This window comes from Petaurus breviceps, unplaced genomic scaffold (assembly GCF_028583685.1).
Source record: "Petaurus breviceps papuanus isolate PSGF00001 unplaced genomic scaffold, PetGlider_PUasm1.0 37, whole genome shotgun sequence".
In the NCBI taxonomy this organism is placed as follows: domain Eukaryota; kingdom Metazoa; phylum Chordata; class Mammalia; order Diprotodontia; family Petauridae; genus Petaurus; species Petaurus breviceps.
In genome coordinates, this window is record NW_027186296.1 from 77,267,948 (window position 1) to 77,281,236 (window position 13,289).

At 40.0% G+C, this 13,289-nt stretch overlaps 1 long non-coding RNA gene across 1 annotated transcript in view; it reads right to left on the reverse strand.

The window, feature by feature from the left end:
• LOC138169400 (uncharacterized) overlaps positions 1 to 11,279 on the reverse strand; it is a 41,125-nt gene extending 29,846 nt beyond the window's left edge. Inside the window, exon 1 of the long non-coding RNA XR_011170344.1 lies at positions 10,926 to 11,279. This is a non-coding gene — a long non-coding RNA (uncharacterized lncRNA). The remainder of the gene's footprint in view (positions 1 to 10,925) is intronic.
• Positions 11,280 to 13,289: the final 2,010 nt, after the last annotated feature.

A 13,289-nucleotide genomic window follows, 5' to 3' on the forward strand; every position in this document is an offset into this window, starting at 1 on the left:
ATATATATATATATATATTTTTTTTTTTTTTTTTTTTTTTAAAGAGAGATGTTATAAACATTTTTGTACCTATGGATCTTTTTTCCTCTTTGATCACTTTGGGTGTGTAAACTTAGTAGTTGGGACAAAGAGTAATGCATGGTTTAATAACTTCTTTGGGTATAATTCCAAATTGCTTTCTAGAATGATTGAACCAATTCACAGCTCTTCAAATAATGTATGAATGTGCCTGTTTTCCCATAGCCTTTCCAATATTTGTCATATTTCTTTTGTTACATTTGGCAGTCTGATGGGTATGAGTTTGAACCTCTCAGTTGCTTTAATTTGCATTTCTCTAATAATTAGGGATTTGGGGTGTTTATTCATATGGCAGTTGATCTTTTGAATTTCTTAGAAAACTGTCTGTTCCTATCCTTTTGCTATATGTCAATTGAGGAAGAGCTCTAGTCTTATAAATTTGAATGAGTTCCTTGTGCATTTTGTGAATGAGACCCATAATAACTTGCTGCAAAGATTTTTGTTAGTTACCTGTTTCCTTATAATATTGGGGGCTTTGTTTTCATTTAAGCAAACCCTTTTTAACTTATGTAATCAAAAATAGCCATTTTCTATTCTGTGAGCCTCTCTATCCCTCTTTTGGCCAAATTGATTTTTTTAAGCCTCTCCAAGGGAAAAGAAATTCTGTTTCAGATATAAAGTAACTAGAGGTGAATCCATAGGATAAGAAGACAGAAACACCACACAAAGAGAAAAGAAGACTCATGAAATAATACTGGAGGATTTGTATACTTGGAACTCTTCCCTCATCATTTCCTCCACCTCTACACCCAAACCCATTCCCAACCCACTCTATGAACCTGCCTAAAACAATGGAGCAATCCGACAGGCTTGTATTTCAAAGACTTCCTTGTCTTGCATTGTCCCCCTTCTCATAACTCTCAATTTGCCCCACTAAAGCCAGCAAGCAATGATTTTCTATTGCCTTGGGAAGGAAAAGGAAAACAATTTGACAGGGAGAGATTCAAGATTAGGAAGAGAGAGGATGCTTGTGAAGACAATCAATACCATTGGTATTCATCAAAAATGGAGAAAGTGGGGCAGACTGGAACAACAAGAATAAGAAACAACTAAATTCAATGAAGAACCTCATTGTTAGGGATGAGCCTAGCTCAGGTTCAAGTGTGATGTTGGGAGGAAAGGAGGAGAAATGAAGCATTTGTAGGTCTTTGAACAGTTTACAAAAAAAGGTTTACTTAAGCCCTAACATAAAGTGAGGTAGCTAGACGGTTCATTGGATAAAGGGCTGGGCCTAAAGTCAGGATAGACCTTCAAATGGATAGATAGAGTTCAAATCCTGCCTCAGACCCTCACTGTGTGACCCTGGTCATGTCACTTAATCTCCATTTGCCTTAATCCACAGAAAAAGGAAATGGCAAACCACTCCACTATCTTTGCCAAGAAAACCCGTGGACTATTTTGATGTGCTATGACTTATGGGGTCACAAAGAATCAGATATGACTGAACAACAAAAACAATTTTTAAAAGATTTTACGTGATAAAAATCAATGCAGCTAGGATAATAAAGGAAACTGTCAATTGGGGAAAACAAGTCTTGCTTGCATCTTTTGCATGGTGAGGGACAGAAGTTGAATGTTTGGTAAGAGAACTAGTTACTTTCCCTTAGCTTCTCCCTACCCTAGTAAGAGCAGTTTTGCTTCCTTCCAGCTCCTCCCTTTAGGTGTAGCTTTCTTTTTAATTAAAGTCCTCAGCCCCAGCTCTGGGGGATGGGTTATCTTTCAGATCCTCCTAGAAGAGAACAAAGGGAAATCTGGAGGGCCTCAGATAACTTCCTCAGAAAAGTTATTTTAGCTCATTTGCAAACTTCCTCAAAAAAGAACTGCTAGTCTCCTGGTGCCTGGATATTGGTCTAGATTAATTTGATCTTTCTCTGCTTTTGGGAAACTATTAAAATAGAAATCAACAAAATCTCCTTTGTTGCTCCAGGATCCCAATTTAGCCTGGGAATGCCTCTCAGCTCCAGTAAAATCTTTCTCCTTTGTAGGATACATTCTTTCTCCTTTGTAGGATAAACATTGATAAATTCTTTCTCCTTTGTAGGATAATGGATACATTATATAAAAATAATGTATCCATTATTTTTATCTCTGCTACATTTAACTCCTGAGGGCAAACATAGAACAGCACTACAATGAATGACCTTATTATCTTAGCAAAACTTTTTTTTAAACAAACGGCAAAACAGAAAGCAAAATTCTGTCTCTTGATCTCTCTCTGTCTCTGTATCTGTCTCTTGCATTCCTAAAGTCTAGATCACTTCAGTCAATGGGAATGGGGATTTTTCTGCTGACTAGAGGGCATCCATCTTCAAAATATTCCAACTCATTGACAACCCCCAAAGGGGCACTACTCATCAAAGATCTTTGATAAGGGTCTGGCAGCCAGCCAAGACACATAGGAAATTAATATAAATATGTACAACTAAGAGCCATTCCTTAATTGATAAGTAGACAAAAGATTTGAATAATTGGTTTTCAAAAGAATTGCAAACTATTAACTATCTGAAAGATTACGATGCATTTCTAATAAGAGAAATGATGGAGAGGTAGAGAACTTTGGGCTTTCACTATCAGATACAATCTATGTTGGTTAATTTTGCTGAACCTCCATTTTTCTCTTCCTTTTAAAATCTTTGTTACAAGGGAAAACTTGTAGAGGAGAGGCAGGAGGGTTATATTCAGAAATGAATGTGAGAATGTAAAAAAAAAGTATCAACAAAAATAAGATGCAATTTAAAAAAAGATATGCAAATCAAAACACCTCTAGGGTTTGACCTACTCTCAGCAAATAGGGTATAAAAAGATGGAAATCAGTGGTGTAGGAGGGGCTACAGGGAGACAGGTAACTTGTTTTTTCACTATACTTTCGCTTGATTCCTACCTTTTCTCCCAATCTAAGCAAGCTTTTCTGACTTTCTTTTTCTTCCCTGCTCAGTCTGGATCTAGAATTCATCAATTCAAAGTTGTCCTTACTTCTGCTTTGCTCCTTGGACCTTCTCCCATGGTTCTCTTACTCTTTACCTAAGGGTAAACACTAATCGCTTCTGCTGCTAGGGAAAGTTATGAAACATAATCATTCGGTCAGCAAGTTCATGCTTTGTAACCTCAGCTGAGTTCTCACTGGTGCTCATTTCAGGTTCCTACCAAGCCTTTGCCTTTCCAGTCTAAAGAAATCCTACTGTTTTTGAGATTATGTCTCCCCATCTCACCGAGCCTGGAAGTACAGTGGCCACTCATGGGCTAAATTCCACGACTGATCAACACAAGTGCTTTGATTTGCTCTGTTTTATTTTCTACCTGAGCAGATTTATCCCTCCTTAGGCCATCTGGTGACCCCCAGATCACTAGAGGTTCTCTATAATGGTGTCAAACTTAGTGTAGATCCCTAATCTGTTTAGCATGCTGAAGCTCAGAACACCTGTGCTCAAATACTCCACCTGACTCAGCCTTTCCAGTAGTAGGGACTGTAGGAGTGCACCACCACTCCCAGTACATCAGTAGTTAATAAAGATTTATGAAGTCCCTATTAATGTGCCAGGCATGGGGACCACAAAGAAAGCTATAAAATGGTCCTTGACCCCAAGGACTTCACAATCTATTGGGAGGAAGATAACATAAGCTGAAAAGAAGGGAATGAGAGGAAAGCAGGAGGAAGTGCCCTCTCTCAGGCCGGGCATGATGAAACCTTACAGCCCTGGGTGGGAAAATGATCTGAGGAGGTGTGAGTTACAGAGTTAAGTTCATCCTGCAGAATGATGGATTTCCAGAGGTCATAAAGCCTAGGAAGTCAGTGGAGGAAAACCTAGGAAACACAGGGGCGAATTCCCTTAGTGACCTTCTCAAGCACTTGTTTTTCCTTCATTTCAAAGAGGACCAAGGACATCATGGAGTGGTGTCTTGACTCCTGCGTGAATTGAATCTAAGTGAGGGAGGATTGCACAAAGTTGTCAGCCTCACTCTCTCTTCCCGAGTCACTGAAGTGGCAAGACAAAAGTCAGGACAACTAACAACCCAGGATGCAATGGATGACCTTGGCATCTTTGATGTCGACCAAGCTCTCAGGACTCCAGAGAACCTGCTTCAGCTTCCTTAATGGCCATTGGAACAAATTATTCCCATCTGCCCATTCTTCTGGGGAAGTCTTTAAATGCTTGGGGTAGATAGACATTCCCCCTAATTCACTCATGGGTTTGATACCCCTTGGTTATCCTCAACCCAGTTTAGCCCATTTGCCAAGATGGTTTATTGAGGTGTAGCCACTGTCTATACTACAGCTTCTTAGAGCCACAGGTGAGAGTTGAGTGCCGGGTAGACACCAAAGTGGATGAGCATCCCTGAAAAGGGCTCAGCTAGTCCTCCTTGAACAACACTTAAACCCCTCTCAAGGAGGCTTAGGGAAGAACTCTCTCCACTGTCCAGTCTCCATCCTCTCCTATCAAAGGGAGGGAAGGTCCCTGGCTGGTGGTGGGGTGCTGGGGAGGTGTGAGTTTCAGAGCTGCTTTCATCTTGCAGAATAATGAGTTTCTGAAGACCATGAAAAAGCCTAAATTTTTAAGCTCCTTGCATTAACAACTAATATTTTTACATATTTTGTAAATTCTAAACTTAGTATTCATCAATTAAACATTTCAGATAAGCAAAAAAGAAAATTAAGACTATAAACTCTTAATTATTTGCAATTAAAAAAAATCTATAACCCAGGGCAGTTCGACCTAATTGTCTCTGCAGTTTTTGAATCACTCCTTTGAATCTCCAGGTGTTTTGTAGGGGAGAAAGGCCCTGAAGACTTTGGGACTTTTCTAGGTAAAGGGACTGCCTATAGATTATGCTCATCATTTATGAGAAAAATGACATCATCAAAGGAAGATGACTGCAATTTACACCCTGGTAGGGACTGGGGGCGGAGTTAAGATACTACTATGGTAGTTTGATGGGAGGGAGGGATTCCTATGAGCCTAACGTGCCACATAAAGATTAACTGCTCTCTGGAGCTTCATCCTGCAGCCTGGGCGATTCTTAGGGATTCACTGCTTCCTCATCTCCTTTTGTATCCCTCTCCTCTTGCCATATTCTATGAGCCATGGGACTATTTTAGGAATTTCCTAGCACAGAAGGATGGGAAAGGAAAGCAAGAGATAGTAATATTTCAATCGGGAGTCGCAGAATATTTGTCTTACCTTACTCATAGATATTGGTTTTTGAAATCGTTTCAGTACCAAAGGAAGAAAGAAAACCGAGAGCAAATTATCCTAAGGGGTGGAGGCAGAGCTAAGAGAATTGTAAGAAATACTATTTTTAGAACGCTGGAAATCGTAATATGCAAGGAGTAAACACCACTTTCTGAAAAGTGAGACTTTTAAAAGCTGGTTATAATAGCGCTCTTTCAGATAAACGGTTCATATTTGGAGTGTCCTCTAGTGACCAGAAAAGATATTGAAGCCTGCTGAAATATTGAGAGTTCTGATAGGCGGACAGGGAGGCAATAGCTTGGGTATCGTGCCACCTGGTGGTTAATTTTGCTATAGTACTTTGAGTTACTCAAAGTCCCTTGACTGCATTTTAGCCTTTTATGAGTATTGTCTCTCTTTATGTCCAAAGAATAATAAAACAACATTTTTTAAACAACAAAAATGTCCTGTTTGATCCCATATTCTCTTATGATCTATATTTCTTCTTTGCATTTTTTTCGGGTATACTGCCTTGCTGTAACCCTAGGACAATCATTTAACCTCTTAGTGCTCTGGGCAAGTGTTTTCTCATGTGGTAATTCTCTATACCAATGAAATTACAGGCCCAGTCCCTATTGTTATAAATTTGTGCATTGACCATTAACTTACCACTTTTAACTTTCCGGTTTCCAAAGGCAGTTTGGGAATCTGCCTCAGCATAGACAAAAGAGTTCTTTGCTTTCTAATGTTACTGGAAAAATATTACCATTAGGGTCATGTGATAGGTAACTGCTTTGCCTAAACACTATGACAATGCAGAGATTCCAGAGGTTAAAACCTAGGTTTTATTATGCTTAAGCACATGTTCAGAGCTCAGAAAAATGACTCTGAACCTAGATTAGGGTTCCAACAAATCTTGCATATTTTCCACTTACATTAGAGAATAATTTTTGATCATAAAGCAATCTCATACATCCTCTTGGGTCATAAAAGTCACACAGATGTAGTCAAACAGAATAATCTCATATATCATCTAAGGAAATAGACCTAGTCAAACAGACCTAGTTTTAGAGTCTAATAGATAAACCAAGTCAAGTTACAGGTTAAACTACATTTAGAGACCCACAATGGGTGGATTGAGAGGGGATATTTACATGCCATAAAGATAACTACAGGTTTAGAGTCAGCTGGAATCCATTCACAAATGAAGCTAGTTAAGTTGCTTTGGAAGGGTGTAAACTAAAATTTATAAATGCTACATTCCTTTCTTCCTCTCTTTTGACTTATCTCAGGAATGTTATTTTTTTTTTAAAAGTTCTTCCCTTAATACTATCATTCATGAATCAAGTTTTGGTCTGACAAATCACTGGGGTGATGGATTGTGGAGAATGGGATGAGGATTGACTCAATCTTTCCAGAAACAGTTGTTCAGCAATGTGAGATCCTCTGTGATCCCATTTGGGATTTTCCTGGCAAAGGTACCAGAGTGATTTGCCATTTCCTTCTCCAGCTCATTTTACAGATGAGGAAACTGAGGTAAAACAGGGTGAAGTGACTTGCCCAAGATCATATAGCTAGTAAGTGTCTGAGGCCAGATTTGAATTCAGGAAGAGGAGTCTTTCTCACCCCAACCCAACATTCTATTCACTGCTCCTCCACCTAGCTACCTTTCCAGAAACAAAGCCAACAGACTATGGCTTCTAGGACAAGAGGTGGAACCAACGGGGGTGAGGCAGTAGGGTAGGTATGTAAAGAAGATGTAGGAGGTAAGTAGTTGAATGGTATTTGCAGCATAGTTCTGGTCTGGGCCAGGATAGATAGGGTGGGTTACCTGAGATTGCCCCTCATTCATTCACTAGTTAGAAAATCATGGTCCCCAGGGCAGGAATTCCAAAGGCAAGTGGATTAAATTTCTGGAGGTTAGGTACCCTGGAGGGTTGGGTTTCAGAGCAGAAGGCTAGAAGTCCAAGGGGAATGCCTGGATAAGATGTGGTCTCTCACTCTCCTTTCATGGTGCCCTAACAAAGGGCAAGTTTAGGATTTGCTCCCCTATGTTTAAAGAGGAGAGAAGGGGGCAGTGATAGCAATTACCCTCCCCCCAAAAAAGATGAAAAGAAATAAAAAAAAAAACATTGATGATGCATTTTTTTTTTTAATGCACAAAAGAGAACAGAAGGAAGTTTGGAGGGAAATATAATCAGGACAGCTTTGGAACTACTGTGTGGAATTACATACTTTAAAAAATTATTTTAAAAGCTGTATATAATAGATATTTGAAGTTTCATAGACATCCTTTGTTGTTCCTTGTCTGTGGAAATGTTCATAATTGTTTTGTTTGTCAAGTTTGTAATAACAAATTGTTTTTTTAAAAGCTAGAAAACCAAAAGTCATTCTTTGACAAGTGGTCAAAAGATATTTTAAAAAAAAGTTTTCAAAAGAATTACAAAATATAAACTATCTTATGAGAGAATGCTCCAAATTGCTAATGCAAATGGGAAGTGTAAATCAGCACAACTCAAAGGTTTCATCTCACACATGGAAAATTGACAAGGATGAGAAAAGATGGGATTGATCAATATTGAAAGAAAGGTAGACTAATGCATGGTTGGTGGAGTTGTGAATTGGTCTAACTATATTAGAAAGTAGTTCCCAGTTATGTTAAGAAACTGACTAAAATGTCCATGTTCTTTGACCAAGAGATCTTACTACCACATATATATATATATCACAAAGTAATGACTGATAAAATAAATAAAGACTTCATATATCTCAAAATATTTATAATAGCACTTTTTGTAGTAACAAAGAACTAAAAGCAAAGTTGATGCCTATTGATAGTTGAATGGTGGATATGATGAATACAGAGAAGCATGAGAAGACACATGAACTGATGCAAAGTGAAGAAGAGACAAGAAAAAATATACTCTACAACTACAACAATGTAAATGGAAAGATAAGCAACAAAACAATGAAAACTGAATGCTGTGAAATTGTATTGACCAAGGGGCAGCTAGGTGACTCAGTGAATAGAGCAATGGCCCTGGAGTCAGAAGGACCTGAGTTCAAATCCTGCCTCAGATACTTAACACTTACTAGCCGATTGACCTTGGGCAAGTCACTTAACCCCAATTGCCCAGCCTTGCCCCCTCCAAAAAGAAAAAAAAAAGAAAGAAAAGAAATTGTATTGACCAAGCTTGGCCCAAAAGAAGAAATATGAGAGAACATTTCTCACTTCTTTGTACAAGTGCAGGCTATGGGTATGGAGCATGTCATATGATGTTCCTTTTTTAATGTATTGGTTAGTTTTGCTGAATTTTTTTTTCTTCTCTATTTTATTCTTTGATATAAGGGATGCCTTCATAGAGAAGAGGTAGAGAGGGGATACTTTGGAAAATGTGAATAATGGAAAAACAAGATACAAATAAAATATATTTTAAAAAAATCGATCTTTGTTTCCAAGAAAAGTTTGGGGTCATCAAAGGATCTTTGCAATTTTGTGATTATAATGTAGTCCACTCATCCCCTTGTTTAATTTTGTGCCCAAATCTTTGTCCATTTGCATCATTTACTTCAGATACATATATTGATGGATATTGATCAACTAGATCTATAGGTTTTCCATCAACTTCATGTCACAATTTGTGTAGTTAAATATTCTTCATTTGTTTGGTATATCCTGTGTAGATAGTTAAGCCAAACTCTTTTGAGCAGTTATGGATCTCTTCCAAGAAGCTCTACAGTGTTCTGAGGCTTGATCACAATGTCATCTATAAATAGAAATCTCTTGAGGACCTCATCATCCACAAAAAATCTCTCTTTTTTTGTTTGTTTTTGCTTTTTAGAGGGTAGAGGGCAGGGCATTTAGGGTTAAGTGACTTTTCCAAGGTCACATGGTCACAGGCTAGTAAGTGTTAAGTGTGTGAGGCTAGATTTGAACTCAGGTCCTCTTTCACCACCTAGCCACCCCAAGAATCTCTTTAAGATTTTGTATGGGTCTTCTCTATCACACTGATGTACATCTTTGGCAAACATATATCTTCTTGTCTTATACCTTGCCTAAGATTTGTAATCCAAAGTAGGAGTTCTTAACCTTTATTTGTGTTATGAACACCTTTGGTAGTCTGGTGCAGCCTATGGACCTCCCTGTGAAATATTTTTAGATTCATAAATAAAATAAAATATATCAGGTTGTAGGGGTGGTGGGACCTGGACCCCTAAAAAGTATAAGATCATGTCTTTAAAACAACCCAGTCCTGGAATTTTTCCATATATTTCACCATCCCAGATTAATTAGTTTACTTGACATCCCTCTTGGCCCACCCAGACTAGACTACTTGCATATATATACTGACTACTCCTTAATCTCATCTTGGTCACCTAATTAGCCTATTTGATATTCCTTTCACTGTGGCACTTGGCCCACTCCATACTACTTACCACTCCTTAATCCCATCCAGATCCTCTTATTGTCCTTTTTGTATATAAGCATCAGTCTTACCTCCATTAAGTTGCAGGTTCACTAGGAACCCTGTTCACTCCTCTTGGCATTTCAGTAAACCTTGTCATTTGACTAGAAGAAGATTTGAGGGTATGAATTCTTTCCAGGTGGACGCTGCCTTGTACTTACATTTTGGGGTTCCTAGTAACCCCAAACCACATCAATATTATTAAAGAAAGTAATTATATAGAAATGCAGCTGTAAAAATATTGTGTAAAAAAAACACAATTTTTTTTCTTGTCCAAGTTTACAGGACACCACACCCTTGAAATCTATCAACCCAAAGGATCTATAGATATGTGCCAGACATTGTGCTAAGTACTGGGGATATAACAAAAGACAAGAGGGGCAGCTATGTGGTGCAGTGAATAGAGCACTGGCCCTGGAGTCAGGAGGACCTGAGTTCAAATCCAGCCTCACACACTTAACACTTATTAGCCTTGTGTAATGTAATATCAAGCAAAGGCAACTTCCCAGGTTCAAAATACCAGCATAGATGCTCTCTATTTTATTCAGTGACAAACCAAGAACAGAGAAGATCAAAACATGACATCATTCAAAATACAGCATTTACTAAGTGTGATTAAATAATCTCCAAGGACTACCCCACCCCAGGACTTTCCAATCATTCAATCAATTACAAAGTCCCTGTTCTAAATACTACTCCACCCCTAGGCTATACCTTCTTTTGGTCCACCACAAAACCCCTCTTCTCAAATGGAGATTATTTTCCAAACATAGGTAAAGTACCTTCATTTGTCAATCACAGAGCACAATAAGGTCAAAAGTTCCCCACCCCTAGGATCACAATTGAATCTACCCCAGAGTTACATCAAGTTTAAACACAGCACTTAATACCCAAATGGAGGTCTTTTCTTCATCTTGACACGAGGCAAGTTCTCAGCAATCTTAGTTCCTGGAGAGACAAGGCTTAGCAAGGCCATAAGATACATTGCCAGTCCCTTCATGAATTTATCCTCTGTCTGTAGAACAGTCCTAGAACCCCTGAACACATTAGCAAATCCCTCTCCCAGGATTTCTGTAAACATACAACAAGAAAATCCTTCTTCAGGGCTTCCGAACCAACAGAAAGGCTCCCAGACCCCTGCAACAACAGCACTGTCCTTCACCAGTGGACAGTATTCATTCTGTCTGCCGGACAGTCTCCAGACCCCTGCAACAACAGTACTGTCCCTCACCAGTGGACAGTATTCACTCTCAGTACTGTCCCTCACCAGTGGACAGTATTCACTCTCTGTCTGCAGGACAGTCTCAGGCCTTCTTAACCAAATGCCAGGTTCCAGGACTTCTTCAACAGGACAGTCTTTCACCAGTGGACAAATCTGGCAAAATAACATCAAAACAGACAGACAAAGTACCAGCAAAACAGCCATGTCTCCTCAGTCCTTGGCAGCTCAGGGGGCAGGTCTCAAAAGTCCAGGGCAATTCAAAGCGGCCACCAGCAATTCTCTTAGTCTCTCTCCACGAGGCGCAGCTTCCAAAAAAGATCTTCCGCCTCTCTCCAGTGTCTCTCCAAATCTACGTCACCAGCTCCTCCCACTTCAGGACTTTTCACATCAACAAGCCCATCCCACAGGTGGGATTAACAAACTCTGGGTTTTAATACAATCAATTTGAAAACCAAGCCAATACAGGGGAATCTTTAATTGCCATTACTATCACACCTTGTTGATGAGATAAAGGCTCTGGGAACCCCTTGAGCTCTTCTTGAATCTTCCCACATGGGGCATTTGCCTGAGGCCATGGGCCTTTCATTGTGGCTCTGGCCAAACCTTTGTTGCTGGCTTAGCCCTCCTTTGTCCAGCAACTTCCCACCCTTCTTCCTCCCAAAATATCTATACCCAAATTGACTGTTACACACTTGAACTGGCCTAGCCCACCATTTTTTGTAGTCTCCAGGTAGCCTCCAGAAACTTTCCACCCTTAATCACTCATTTACTAGAGTCTGACCTCATTGACTCCTCCTGAAGACCTTCCCCAAACTACTTCTTTAGACCACCCCTATATTCTTCCCACAACCTTTCTGTATATAAGACCCCATCTTGCCTCCATGTGGTGTGAGAGCACCATAGAATTTTCTAGCACAGACTTGCTCTGTGTCAGAGGATTCTGGACTGCTTGCCCAATGTAAGCCTCACAGATACTGAGGCTCCTTTTGCTTTTTTTTTTTTTTAAAGCAATTGGGGTTAAGTAACTTGCTCAAGGTTACATGGCCAGTTATTTCTGGGTGTGGTGCTAAGTATTTGAGCTCAGATTTGATCCCCAGGTCATCCTAACACTGGGATGGTGCTCTTACCTTACTCGCTGTGCTACCTGGCAGCCCCTCCTTTTGCTTTTCTTTGGCTGAGAGAAGACTTGAGTAGAATTCATTTGGTAGGACCTGGCATGTGGGTATTTTGGGGACTTGAGCACCCCTAGCCCTATACATCATCATTTTATGATGACCCTCTTCATTTTTATGATTCTCAGATACTGGGAAACATTGCTAATCTCAAGCTCTTCTCCAGCCAGGACTGGAAGGTACGTACTCCTCTTTCTCCCTATTCCTTTGCTCTCTGAGGCATTTTGTTTTTTTTGGGGGGTCCAGTTTGGTTATGTTGCATGACATGGACCTGGACACAGCTTCTGAAGAATGGAGGACAAGGACAGTTGCCCCATCTGGAAATGTAAGCCAGATTCTTTCAATTCTCTTGGCGCTTAGGGAACTGGGAAAACTTCAGGCACTTTTTTGTGGGTTTTTTGTCCTGTTTTGTTTTGCTTGTTTTTTGAGGCTTACTCCCAAATCTTCCTTTATGGAGGAAGGAACTTCCAGGCTCTACACCTGTATTGAGTGGATCCTTTTTAGCTCCCAAAAGTTTGCCATAATGGGTAAACTTTTAAGGAGCCTCAGTATCTGTGACACTTGCATTGGGCAAGTGGAGCAATCTAGTGAGGGGAGATACATAAAAAGCAGCTGAAAAGAAAGGAATTAGATTAAAGCCCTGCTATTTAGAGGCCCTGAAGAGGTTACCCATAAAGAGGGTTAGGGTTGCTCTGGAGACCCCAAAAAACCAACGTGCCAGGTCCTGCTGAATGAATTTGACTCAAGTCTTCTCAGCCAAAGAAAAGTCAATTTTATTAAAAGTTTGCTTGTAGGGGCGGCCAGGTGGCGCAGTGAGTAAGAGCACTGGCTCCAGAGTTGGGAGAGACTGGGGATCAAATCCGGGCTCAGATACTTAGCACCACACCCAGAAATAACTGGCCATGTAACCTTGAGCAAGTTACTTAACCCCAATTGCTTTAAAAAAAAGTTCGCTTGTATTAGACAGAGTACCGTGTTTCCCCAATTATAAGACCTATCCCGAAAATAAGCCCTCCCCTTACTGTGTAAGATTCCTCTAAAATAAGCCCTCCCCCGAAAATAAGCCCTATTGAGATTGCTACTGTAGTGAAGGTGATCCCCTGTGCTACACGCTATATTATGGTACCCTCTGTATGCACTGTCTCCCTCCCTCCTCCCCTCCTTCCCCCCTCCCTCCCCCTCC